We start from the raw sequence: 13,920 nt of genomic DNA on the forward strand, positions 1-13,920 counted from the left end.
TGTACTGATTTCAAGAACTCAAGCCAACTACGACCATATTTGAAAACATAAAATGGTCATATATGATTCCAAACGTCATTATATGACCCTAAGATATATCCCCCACAGTCTCAAGACTTTTCGCCACCAGACCCCGTACCATCAAAAATTCCTCAAAAAACGTGGATATTAGCCTTCAATTTTGGAAATTTTTGACTTTTTTCCCCTGAAAATAAAAATTCTCGACATGTTTACCATGGTCCCTAATAGTATCCCGGAAAACTATTAGTTGGGTGCATCCATCCAATTTATCTTAAAACAGTCAATTACCCGTTCGAAACTTGTATTAATTTCGTGAACTCAAACCTACCATGGACATTTTTGACATCATATAATGGTCATATAGGATTCCAAACGTCATTATATGACCCTAAGATGTATCCCCTAGGGTCTCAAGAATTTTCGCCACCGGGCCCCGTAATAGCAAAAATTCCTCAAAAAGCGTGGATAATAACTTTCAATTTTGGAAATTTTTTTCCTTTTTCCCCTGAAAATAAAAATTGTCGACATGTTTACCATGGTTCCTAATAGTCTCCGGTAGTCTCATTGGTTGGGTGGAACCATCCAATTTGTCTTAAAACGATCAATTTACCTGTTCAAAACTTGTACTGATTTCGTGAACTCAAGCCTACCACGGACATTTTTGACATTATATAATGGTCATATATGATTTCAACAGTCATTATATGACCCTAAGATGTATTCCCCAGGGTCTCAAGACTTTTCACCACCGGGCCCCGTACCATAAAAAATTTCTCAAAAATCGTGGATAATAGCCTTCAATTTTAGAATTTTTTGACCTTTTTTCTCTCAGAAATAAAATTGCCGAGATGTTTACCATGGTCCCTTATACCCTCCGGGAGTGCAATTGGGTGGGTGGAACAACCCAATTTGTCTTAAAATGGTTAATTTACCCGTTCGAAACTTGTACTGATTTAGTGAACTCAAGCCTATTACGGCCATTTTTGACAATATATAATGGTCAAATATGATTCCAAAAGTCATTATATGACCTTTAGATGTATCCCCCGGCGTCTCAAGACTTTTCGTCACCGGGCCCCGTAACATAAAAAATTCCTCAAAAATCGTGGATAATACCCTTCGATTTTAGAAAATTTTGACCATATTTCGTCAAAAATAAAAATTGCCAAGAAATTTACTGTAACACCCCAATAATTCTCTCTTTAAACCTCTGAGGACCCTGAACAATATTCAAGAGAATTACTGGCGTGCTACCGCCACGTGTTCAAACGTTAAGGCTTTATCAGAAAATAGCAGCGGAAAAACTAAATCAGTTATAAATAAGTTTCAAAACCAACGAATGAAACCAAATTAAGTCATACAACTTGGAACCATTAAGGCCCTTATTCAAAACCCAATAAAAGTAGTAAGTGATTAAATTCAGTGTTCAAATAAATTCAAACCCAAAAGAAATAGTGTCGAATAAAATCGAATTAAAATAAATTCAAACTTGCAAAAGAAATAAAATGAAACAACCAACTCTCTACTCAAGATCCCACAACCCTGATGAATGCTGCATGTGTAAGAACCTGTGGTAATTCTGCTCTAGCTTTGGTTCGATTTAATTACCACTAAAGTTACTTTAAAAGTTTTTGGGCGCCTAATGTTTTAAATCTTATGATTCTGGATTTTATGACGTGATTTAAGGTTAAACTTTAATTTCAAAAAAATTATTTTATTTTAATTAAAATAATTCGGCAGTTTAAATAAAATATATGTATTTTTATAAATTACTATGTTATTAATTATTTTTTAAATTAGTTGAATCTGCGTACTTATTTTATTCTTTGATCCTTAGTATTATTTATTTTATTTTATGTGTGAGATTTGGGTAGTCTTAAGAAGGGCATATAGGACAGATGATTTCTTTCTATGTGCATTATAATTTAATTCTTGGTGCCATTTATTTTGAATGTAGTTTTTATGCAAGTTATATTTAATTGTATATGTTTTATATAATCATGCAAATTTGGGTGTTGTGATCACCTAGAATCATGTGTAAGGATTAAAGAATACAATATAGATTAATTTGTGATGATTTGTGCAATGTAATGTGTATGTATGGATGATCATTATATGAAGCATGTGACTATTTGGTTATGCTTATTTAATGATGTTATTTATTATTTATTTGGTGCTTTAGGTTATTGGTAAGATCTATATTTTTATTATTTAATATCTCCTTCAATTTTTGCAACCAATGAGTGTTTATTTGAGAAACCTTATGATCAAATTAGGAATATACTTGGAGAATTGATGAATATATATATTTGGTGATGATAAACTACGCGAGAAGAGTGTATGAATTTTGCTTTGGTCAAGCCGCATACTTTAAGGAGAGTGGAGACCCTGCTTTTTTGTAGAACTAGGTAGTGAAAGATGAGTTTTTGTTGTTTTGAATTGCCATGAGAATTTGAGGAGCATAACTTTGGTGGAAAGAGAATAGGGATACGATTCGTGAGACAATTGACTTTCGTTAGGAGAATTTGAAAACCAAGCTGGAGAGAAAAAAAAAAATTTTGAGGAGCCCATGGATTTATAAACATGGAAATATAAATCAGGCCTTTTGGGTTAATAATGTATTAACAATCATTATGGATTTAATGAATCGAGTATTTCCATGAGTACAGTAATTCGATATATATATATGGCTTTATTAATGATATCTTGCTATACTTGAAGAGTGAGGAGAATTATAATAGACATTTGAGGATTCTGTGACATTTTAGGGACGACTTGTAATATGCTCAGTTTTCGAAGTGTGAATTTTTATTAATGAAAGTAAGTTTCATTTTGGGACAAAAAAATTCAAGTGGTGAGTAAGTGGTCTACACCTAACAATGTGACCGATATAAGTTGTTTATTGGGATTAGATGTTTAAAGAGGGCTGTAAAGGACTTTTGAGGATTGTTGTATATACATTGATGAAAGAGAGTTAGTTTGAATGAGATGAGAAGTGTAAACAAGCCTTTTAACTCTTAAAGAACATTTAATCGTTGCACTTGTTTTAGTCTTGCCTAATAGGAGTGGTGGCCTTGAAGTTTTTACTTAATGGATGTGTGTTGCAACAAAATGGAAAAAAATGATAATGCTTCTTGCCAAGACAAATCTTATGAGACCAATTACCCTACCATGATCTTGAGATTGCGTATATATTGTTTACATTGGAGATTCATTTGAAATATAGTGTCACCTGTAAGATTTTTACAGCTCTTAATAGCCTTTGGTTGTTAGCTAAGGAGAGCTAAAGAGATTATTGAGTGCCTATGATTTGAGCTATTCAAATTTGAGGAAATTATAGAATAACAAGTTATGGATAAATTATTGCAGAAAGAAGAAATGAAAAAGAAATGCCTAATGATATTATTGTGGTGAGTTACGGGGGCGTAACTCTTTTCTTTAAGAGGGGTAGAATGCGATGTAATTTCGCGCTTTTTACCTCAATTATGCTATTTATTGCTTGAGTTTGCATTATTTTGCTTATTAATATGCACTATTGTTGTATTTACATGCAATTAAAGTATGTAAACTTTGGCCAAGTATGAGTCTATTAAGCATAAAGTTCAGTTTGTTGAGTGTGCATGTTGAGAATCAATCAATTTACAGCAGTATAAAACACAAAAGTTTGAATGGTTTTGGAAAATTTATGGCTTTTGGGTTAAGTTTCGAGGGCGAAACTTCTTTTAAGAGGGGTAGATTGTAATCCCCCGTATTTTTAAATATTTTATAAATGAAAATTTATTTTATTTATAATATTTATTTGTTATTTTTCATAATTTAATTTCAAAAGTTTCAAATTATTAATCTGGGTCGAAAATTATTTGAACAAATTATTTTATGCACCTTTATTCTACAATTTATGTCCAATCATACAAGCCTAACCCATTTGTTTACTTAATCGACCCATTATTTTTATGAGGCCCAATCTTTCTTTTTACCCTACAATAATTCTCTCCTATAAATATCCCATGAATCTCCAAAAATTTCCCACACAAAAAGGTTAGTCTTATTTTCATCCTCCTTTGTTTCATTATTTTGCTTAATGTTAATTTAATTGTTTTGGGTTTTGATTTTAGTATAAAGATTATATTTTTAGTATCAAATTATATTTTAATGGTATAAAGATTATAAATTTCAGATTATATTTATGTTATAAATTTCATATTTTATGAATTATAAACCTAGGGTTTCAATTTATTGAAAATCATGATTTTAGGGTTTTTATGAACAATTGATTTAGGGCTTTTATAGTAATGATGTTTTGAAATTTTGGTGATTATAACTACTGATTAGTTTAACTTAATTCCAGATTATTTTGAACACATAGATTCGTGTTTTAATTTTTAGATTTCCGTTCGTTAATATTAATCCCGTTTTAATCCCGACCAGGTTCTAAACTCATCCGATTTTGACAAAAAAGTAGTGTTTTCCATGTGGAAACCACGTTTTAAGAAAGACTCACTACCTTTGGTAGTGAGCACCACCCTCTCGAGGCCAAATTCAGCCTCTAAATATGATTTTCGGGCAGTTTTTGGTTTTAACGAAGTTTTTACATACTTAAAATATTATCCTTGAGTTTGATTAATAAAATTAATTATGTTTAAAGTTAATTAAGCATAAATATATGTTTTTATTGAAGTTTCAAGTGTTGGAAATAGTTTCTAAGTACTACTTTTGATGTTTTATAAAGAGGGTTTAATCACCCATTAAAAAGAGAGATTTTAGGGGTTTTTATATAATTTTCAGATTTTTATTAGACTTTGAACTTGCTGTAATTTCATGTATAAGAGTGTATTTTAAGGTTTTTATGAAGAAAAATTTAAAGAACTATATATAAGCCTTTAATTTTAACAAAAGGGAAGGTTTTAAAGTGTTGTTTGATTTGGATTTTGAAGGTTTTAAAGTAAGTTAGTATTGCTGTAAATTTAATTGATTGGGTATTGATTGAGATGTTATTATTTGGCTTAGGAGAGGAGTTTATTGAAGGTGATTTCTAGTTAGTAAAGTGGCATACCAATTCGTTTGCTCAAGGTACGTACAAGTTACAAAACCTTGCTTTTAGGTGCATGTTTAAGGACGGATCGAGAACTTAGTATCATGTCTAGGGATGACTGGGTTAAATTGTTTGGTTATACATTGTGAATTTCCTTTGACGTGCACTATTCCTTATTGTAATTATTGGTTATGTTCTAATTATGCAAGGTGCGCTTAGAGGCAAAGGTATGTGATTGGTGAAATGACTTAATTATTACTCATTCATGATTTAATGAAATAGGATGAGTAAAGGAATGGTTCATGTCTTATAAGACAAGGTTAAGAGTTTGGGGTGCCTTATGCACTCAAGGTGTTTATACACCGAGGTAGTAAAGGAATAAATAATAAATGTTGCTTGCCACTAATAAATCAAGAATTGAAATTGAAAAGTTGCTTTACTTGATTGAATTGATATTGGATTGATTGTATTGTTATGCATATGAGTCATCACCAAGTCTAAACCTGTAAATCACGTAAAGTGCAAGATGGATGAGCAATAAAACTCTGGATTGGTGCACTTCTGGAGTAATGACAATCAGGGGTTGGGGTACATGGGGTATTAGCCGTGTACTTTTCTCGAGGCCGTCTGATCTACGAGTCTCTTATTTCAAATATTTTTCAAAACTAGGAGTTAGGTGAGATCTCATACTAACTACGGTCACGGAGTCGCGCCCGTGGTCGTTGGATGTTTATTGATGTTTCCGAAAGGAGGCATGGGGTTTTCTTTTATTGATGTTCCAAATGGAGCATGGGTTGGACAACCTTGTCTATTGCGTAATCCAATGAATAAAAATAATGATTTACCTATTATTAATTAATGGAGTCTTAGTAATATAAATAGTTGAGTCGTGTGTTGAGTCTATAATTTAATGATGCATGATGATTGATTATTAGTAGTATGTTATGGAATTCTTAATTTATTTTGCAGCTTGTATGTACTCAGCTTTGCTGATTGCGTGCTTTGTGTGTCTTTCTTTGGTCATGGCCTTCGCCTTTCAATGACCCTGTGACGATCCAATTTTTACACTTGTAATATTGGGGAGCAGAATTACCACAGGTTCTTACACATGCAGCATTCATCAGGGTTGTGGGATCTTGAGTAGAGAGTTGGTTGTTTCATTTTATTTCTTTTGCAAGTTTGAATTTATTTTAATTCGATTTTATTCGACACTATTTCTTTTGGGTTTGAATTTATTTGAACACTGAATTTAATCACTTACTACTTTTATTGGGTTTTGAATAAGGGCCTTAATGGTTCCAAGTTGTATGACTTAATTTGGTTTCATTCGTTGGTTTTGAAACTTATTTATAACTGATTTAGTTTTTCCGCTGCTATTTTCTGATAAAGCCTTAACGTTTGAACACGTGGCGGTAGCACGCCAGTAATTCTCTTGAATATTGTTCAGGGTCCTCAGAGGTTTAAAGAGAGAATTATTGGGGTGTTACATTTACCATGGTCCCTAATACCCTCCGGGATTCCAATTGGGTGGGTGGAACAATCCAATTTGTCATAAAATTGTCAATTTACGCATTCGAAACTTGTACCGATTTCGTGAACTCAAAACTATCACGGACATTTTTGACAACATATAATAGTCATATGTGATTCCAAACATTATTATATGACCCTAAGATATATTCCCCAGGGTCTCAGGAGTTTTTGACACCGGCCCCGTAACATCAAAAATTCCTCAAAAATCAAGGATAATATAGCCTTCAATTTTAGAATTTTTTCACCTTTTTTCGCCCGAAAATAAAAATTGCCGAGATATTTATCATGGTCCCTAATCCGAGTACCCGGGTTTTCGGGTACCCGAACACCCGAGTACCCGGAGTTTCAGGTACTTGATAAGTTGTCCCATGTCCCCGGGTACCCGGATTATTCGGGTCGGGACATGGGTACCCGGATCTCTATTTGGTTTTTTTTTTTAATAATTTTTACTTAATTTTATGTATTAATACCTGTTGTAATTTGATTTATTTTAATAAAAAAACCTGCTGCATTTTTTGTGTAAAAATTCCAGATTTCCAGATTTATAGTGATTGACTATATATTTAAAAAAAAAAAAAAAAAAAACATGTTCTGCTAGAAATCCTGTAAAATCTGTTCAGGCATTTCTAGAAATACTATTCTGTAAAATGTAGCCCTTGAGTACCTGCTACATTTTAGTAAAAACCTGCTGTTTATAACCTGTTTTAACATATTAAACTACATGTATTAACATATTAAAGTACTAGTAAAAGCTAAAGTTTAGGGGAAGTCTTTAATTACATAATTAAAAACATACAAATTACAAAGTACAATAATATAACAAAGCCACAATGCAAATTAAAATGGGATTGGAGGTCGTGTTTCATTCACTCGTGAGATCCGAAACTTCAATTGTCTCATCAATAATAATCGTTGGTTGCTCCAAAACCAAGTCTTTAATTCCTACAAAACCGAATAATGCAAAAAAATAATTACATATCAAATATATTATGTATAACAAAGTAGTAAAATAAAGTTATATATAAAGTATATTAAATCAACTTCTTCTTCCATACTTTCCAACTCAAGAAAGCTTTCCTCTATAGTAATAGGGACACTAGAGCTACGCATCCAATCTTGGCCACAAACAAGAGCTTCTACCATTTTTGTGCTCAAAGAAGTGCGAAAGGAATCTAGAACACGTCCTCCCGTGCTAAAAGCGGACTCAAAAGCAACAGAAGAAACCGGAATAGCAAGAATATTACAAGCCATAGTCATCATTTAAGTTTCAAATGGGTAAATTGACCGTTTTAAGACAAATTGGATTGTTCAACCCACCCAATTGGACTCTCGGAGGCAATCCAATTTGTCTTAAAACGGTCAATTTCAACCATTCGAAACTTGTACTGGTTTCGTGAACTCAAGCCTACCACGTACATTTTTGACATTATATAATGGTCATATATGATTCCAAACGTCGTTATATGACCCTAAGATGTATCCCCAAAGGTCTCAAGACTTTTCGCCACCGGGCCTCGTAACAGCATTCCTCAAAAAGCGTAGATAATAGACTTCAATCTTGGAATTTTTTGACCTTTATTCCCCTGAAAATAAAAATTATCGACATGTTTACCATGGTCCCTAATACCCTTCAGGAGTCCTATTAGTTGGATGGAACCATCCAATTTGTCTTAAAACGATCAATTTACCCGTTCGAAACTTGTACCGATTTCGTGAACTCAAGCCTACCACGGACATTTTTGAAATTATATAATGGTCATATATGATTTCAAACGTCATTGTATGACCCTAAGATGTATCCCCACCGGTCTCAAGACTTTTCGCCACCGGGCCCCTAAACATAAAAAATTCCTTAAAAATCGTGGATAATAGCCTTCAATTTTAGAATTCTTTAGCCTTTTTTCTCTCGGAAATAAAAATCGCCGAGATGTATACCATGGTCCCTACTATCCTCCAAGAGTCCAATTGGGTGGGTGGAACAATCCAATTAATCTTAAAACGGTCAATTTACCCGTTCGAAATTTGTACCGATTACGTGAACTCAAGCCTACTACGGCCATTTTTGACAACATATCTGTAATCCCCCACATTTTAATTTAATTACAATTTAATTATATGTTATTCTTGTAATTATATTTATGGTAATTTTATTAAATAAATTATTTTATGGAGGTTTTTAAATAGAGTAGTGTTTTTTTTATTATTGATTTACAAATAATCCTAGTCTATTTAGGAATACCACTCCTAATTTAATTAGGAAATTAAAAAGCCCAAAATAAAAACCCTTATACCCCTCCTCCCTCACTTCTCACGTAAAAAAAAAAAAAAAACAAACAAACTTTCACTCTCCTTCCTCCTACTGCTTTCACGAAGAGAAGAAGAAAAAAAAAAAAAAAAAACCCGCTGCCCTGCTGCCCTGCCGCCGCCACTACCCTGCCGCCGTCCACCACCCTGCCGCCGACCACCTGCTGCCACCCCCCCTGCAGTTTGCTTCCTCCTCCCTTTCTTCTTCCCTTATTTCTCCTTCTCTTGTTCTTATTACTTTTTAATTAAAGTTTTAATCTTTATTGAAATTTTGTTCATGAATTATTATTATCATGGTTTGATTTTATACTTGGGTTATTAAAGTTTATAAATTTATGAGTTTCATCATGTTTAATTTATTTAATGAATTTTCAGATTTGGTTTAATTATAAATTTAGGGTTTAAACGTTGATTTTTCATGGTTTTAGGGTTTAAAACGTACTAATTAAATTATCTAATTATATTATATGTAAATTATGTTGAAGTTCAATTATTTTGATTATTAATAAATTTTCAGATTTTGTATCTTCTATTTTGAAGCCTCTAATTGCGTTGAATTGATGTATTTTTGGGTTTTTAACACACTAAATTGCTATATGATGGCTTTTTCAAATAATTATGCTTATGGGGTTATTTTATATGCTTAAACCAAATTTTCAGATTTATTTAACCACTTTAAAGTTGCTGTAATTTATTATTAAACACTATATTTTCATGATTTTAACACCTAAACTTGTAGCTGGGATGTTGTACTATTAGTTTTGGCTAATTGGATTAATTTAAGGACTTTATTTTAATGGTTTGAGAGGTTTTTAAATACTTTAGTATTGCTGTAATTTTAATTGCTTTGGTATTGATTTATTCTTTATTATTTGGTTTAGGAGAGGACTTTGTAGAAGGTGATTTCTAGTCTTTAAAGTGGCCAATCGAATTGTTTACTCAAGGTACGTACAAGTTACAAAACCTTGCTTTTAGGTGCATGTTTAAGGATGGATCGAGAACTTAGCATCATGTCTAGGGATGACTGGGTGAAATTGTTTAGTTATACATTGTGAATTTCATTTGATGTGCACTATTTCTTATTGCAATTTTTGGTTATGTACTAATTATGCAAGGTGTGCTTAGAGGCAAAGGTATGTGATTGGTGAAATGATTTAATTATTACTTATTCATGATTTAATGAAATAGGATGAGTAAAGGAATGGTTCATGTCTTATAAGACAAGGTCAAGAGTTTGGGGTGCCTTATGCACTCAAGGTGTTTATACACCGAGGTAGTAAAAGAATAAATAATAAATATTGCTTGCCACTAATAAATCAAGAATTGAAAGTGAAAAGTTGTTTTACTTGATTTAATTGATATTGGATTGATTGAATTGTTATGCATGTGAGTCATCACCAAGTCTAAACATGTAAATCACGTAAAGTGCAAGATGGATGAGCAATAAAACTCTGAATTGGTGCACTTCTGGAGTAATGACAATCAGGGGTTGGGGTACATGGGGTATTAGCCGTGTACTTTTCTCGAGGCCGTCTGATCTACGAGTCTCTTATTTCAAATACTTTTTCAAAACTAGGAGTTAGGTGAGATCTCATACTAACTACGGTCACGGAGTCGCGCCCGTGGTCGTTGGATGTTTATTGATGTTTCCGAAAGGAGGCATGGGGTTTTCTTTATTGATGTTCCAAATGGGACATGGGTTGGACAACCTTGTCTATTGCTAAATCCAATGAATAAATTGAAATGAGTTCGCTACTATTAGCTAGTGGAGTCTTAATAAATTAAATAATCGAGTCGTGTGTTGAGTTTGTGATTTAATGATGCGTATGATTGATTATTAGTAGCATGTTAAGTACTTCCTTATTTTGCTTTGCAGCTTGTATGTACTCAGCTTAGCTGATTGCGTGCTTTTGTGTGTGTGTGTCCTTCTTTGGTCATGGCCTTCGCCTTCAAATGACCCTGTGACGATCCAATTTTTACACTTGTAATATTGGGGAGCAGAATAACCACAGGTTCTCTCACATGCAGCATTCATCAGGGTTGTGGGATCTTGAGTAGAGAGTTGGTTGCTTATTTTCGCGTTCCTTGCAAGTTTGATTTTATTTAACTCGATTTTATTTGACACTATTTCTCTTGGTTTAAGTTTGTCTTAACACTGAATTTTAATTACTTACTATTACTTTTGGGTTTTGAATAAGGGCCTTAAAGGTTCCAACTTGTAATACTTATTTTGATTTAAATACTTTGCTTTGAGGTTTATTTAAAACTGTTTTGGTTTTCCGCTGCTAACTTCTGAGATAGCCTTAACGTTTGAACACGTGGCGGTAGCACACCAGTAATTCTCTTGGATTTGTTCAGGTTATTTACAGGTTTCTCACAGGTTTTTAAGAGAGAATTATTGGGGTGTTACAATATCATGGTCATATATGATTCTAAACGTCATTATATGACCCCTTAGATGTATCCCCCAGAGTCTCAAGACTTTTCACCACCGGGCCCGTAACATCAAAATTTCCTTAAAAATCGTGGATAATAGCCTTCTATTTTAGAATTTTTTAACCTTTTTTCGTCCAGAAATAAAAATTGTTGAGATTTTTACCATGGTCCCTAATGCCCTCCGGGAGTCCAATTGGGTGGGTGGAACAACCCAATTTGTCTTAAAACGGTCAAGTTACCCGTTCGAAAATTTTACTGATTTCGTGAACTCAAGCCTTTTACGGCCATTTTTGACAACATATAATGGTCAAATATGATTTCAAACGTCATTATATGACCCTAAGATGTATCCCCCAAGGTCTCAAGAATTTTCGACACCGGGCCCTGTACCATAAAAAATTTCTCAAAAATCGTGTATAGCCTTCAATTTTAGAATTTTTTGATCATTTTTCTCTCGGAAATAAAAATTACCGAGATGTTTACCATGGTCCCTATTACCCTCCGGGAGTCCAATTGGGTGGGTGGAACAACCCAATTTGTCTTAAAACGGTCAATTTACCCGTTCGAAAATTTTACTGATTTCGTGAACTCAAGCCTTTTACGGCCATTTTTGACAACATATAATGGTCAAATATGATTCCAAACGTCATTATATGACCCTAAGATGTATCCACCAGCGTCTCAAAACTTTTCGCCACCGGGCCCCGTAACATCAAAAATTCCTCAAAAATCGTGGATAATTAGCCTTCAATTTTAGAATTTTTTGACCTTTTTTTTCCTGGAAATAAAAATTAACGAGATATTTACCATGGTCCCTAATAACCTCCGAGATTCCAATTACGTTGGTGGAACCATCCAATTTGCCTTTAAACGGTCAATTTACCCATTCGAAACTTGTACCAATTTCGTGAAGTCAAGCCTATCACGGACATTTTTTACAACATATAATGGTCATATATAATTTCAAACGTCATTATATGACCCTAAGATGTATCCCCCAGGGTCTCAAGACTTTTCGACACCGGCCCCGTAACATTAAAAATTCCTCAAAAAGCGTGGATAATAGCCTTCAATTTTCGAATTTTTTGACCTTTTTTCTCTCGGAAATAAAAATCGCCGAGATGTTTACCATGGTCCCTACTATCCTCCAGGAATCCAATTGGGTGGGTGGAACAATCCAATTAGTCTTAAAACGGTCAATTTACCCGTTCGAAAATTATACCGATTTCGTGAACTCAAGCCTACTACGGCCATTTTTGACAACATATAATGGTCATATATGATTCCAAACGTCATTATATGACCCCTTAGATGTATCCCCGAGAGTCTCGAGACTTTTCACCACCGGGCCCGTAACATCAAAAATTCCTTAAAAATCGTGGATAATAGCTTTCTATTTTAGAAGTTTTTAACCTTTTTTCGTCCGGAAATAAAAATTGCCGAGAGTTTTACCATGGTCCCTAATATCCTTCGGGAGTCCAATTGAGTGGGTGGAACAACCCAATTTGTCTTAAAACGGTCAATTTACCCGTTCGAAAATTTTACCAATTTCGTGAATCAAGCCTACCACGGCCATTTTTGACATCATATAATGGTCATATATGATTTCAAATGTCATTATATGACCCTAAAATGTATCCCCCCTAGGTCTCAAGATTTTTCGACACCGGGCCCCGTACCATCAAAAATTTCTCAAAAATCGTGTATAATAAGCCTTCAAATTTAGAATTTTTTGACCTTTTTTCTCTCGGAAATAAAAATTACCGAGATGTTTACCATGGTCCATAATACCCTCCGGGAGTCCAATTGGATGGGTGGAACAACCCAATTTGTCTTAAAACGGTCAAGTTATCCGTTCGAAAATTTTACTGATTTCGTGAACTCAAGCCTTTTACGGCCATTTTTGACAACATATAATGGTCAAATATGATTTCAAACGTCATTATATTACCCTAAGATGATGTATCCACCAGCGTCTCAAAAATTTTCGCCACCGGGCCCCGTAACATCAAAAATTCCTCAAAAATCGTGGATAATAGCTTTCAATTTTAGAATTTTTCGACCTTTTTTTGCCTGGAAATAAAAATTTCCAAGATGTTTACCATGGTCCCTAATAACCTCCGAGAGTCCAATTAGGTTGGTGGAACCATCCTATTTGCCTTTAAACGGTCAATTTATCCATTCGAAACTTGTACCAATTTCGTGAAGTCAAGCCTATCACGAACATTCTTTACAACATATAATGGTCATATATATATGATTTCAAACGTCATTATATGACCCTAAGATGTATCCCCCAGGGTCTCAAAACTATTCGACACCGGCCCCGTAACATCAAAAATTCCTCAAAAAGCGTGGATAATAGCCTTCAATTTTAGAATTTTTTGACCTTTTTTCGCCCGAAAATAAAAATTGCCGAGATGTTTATCATGGTCCCTAATACCCTCCGAGAGTCCAATTGGGTGGGTGGAACAATCCAATTTGTCTTAAAACGGTCAATTTCAACCGTTCGAAACTTGTACTGGTTTCGTGAACTCTACCCTACCACGGAAATTTTGACATTATATAATGGTCATATATGATTCCAAATGTCG

This window comes from Chenopodium album, chromosome 21 (assembly GCF_948465745.1).
Source record: "Chenopodium album chromosome 21, dcCheAlbu1.1, whole genome shotgun sequence".
Lineage (NCBI taxonomy): Eukaryota > Viridiplantae > Streptophyta > Magnoliopsida > Caryophyllales > Amaranthaceae > Chenopodium > Chenopodium album.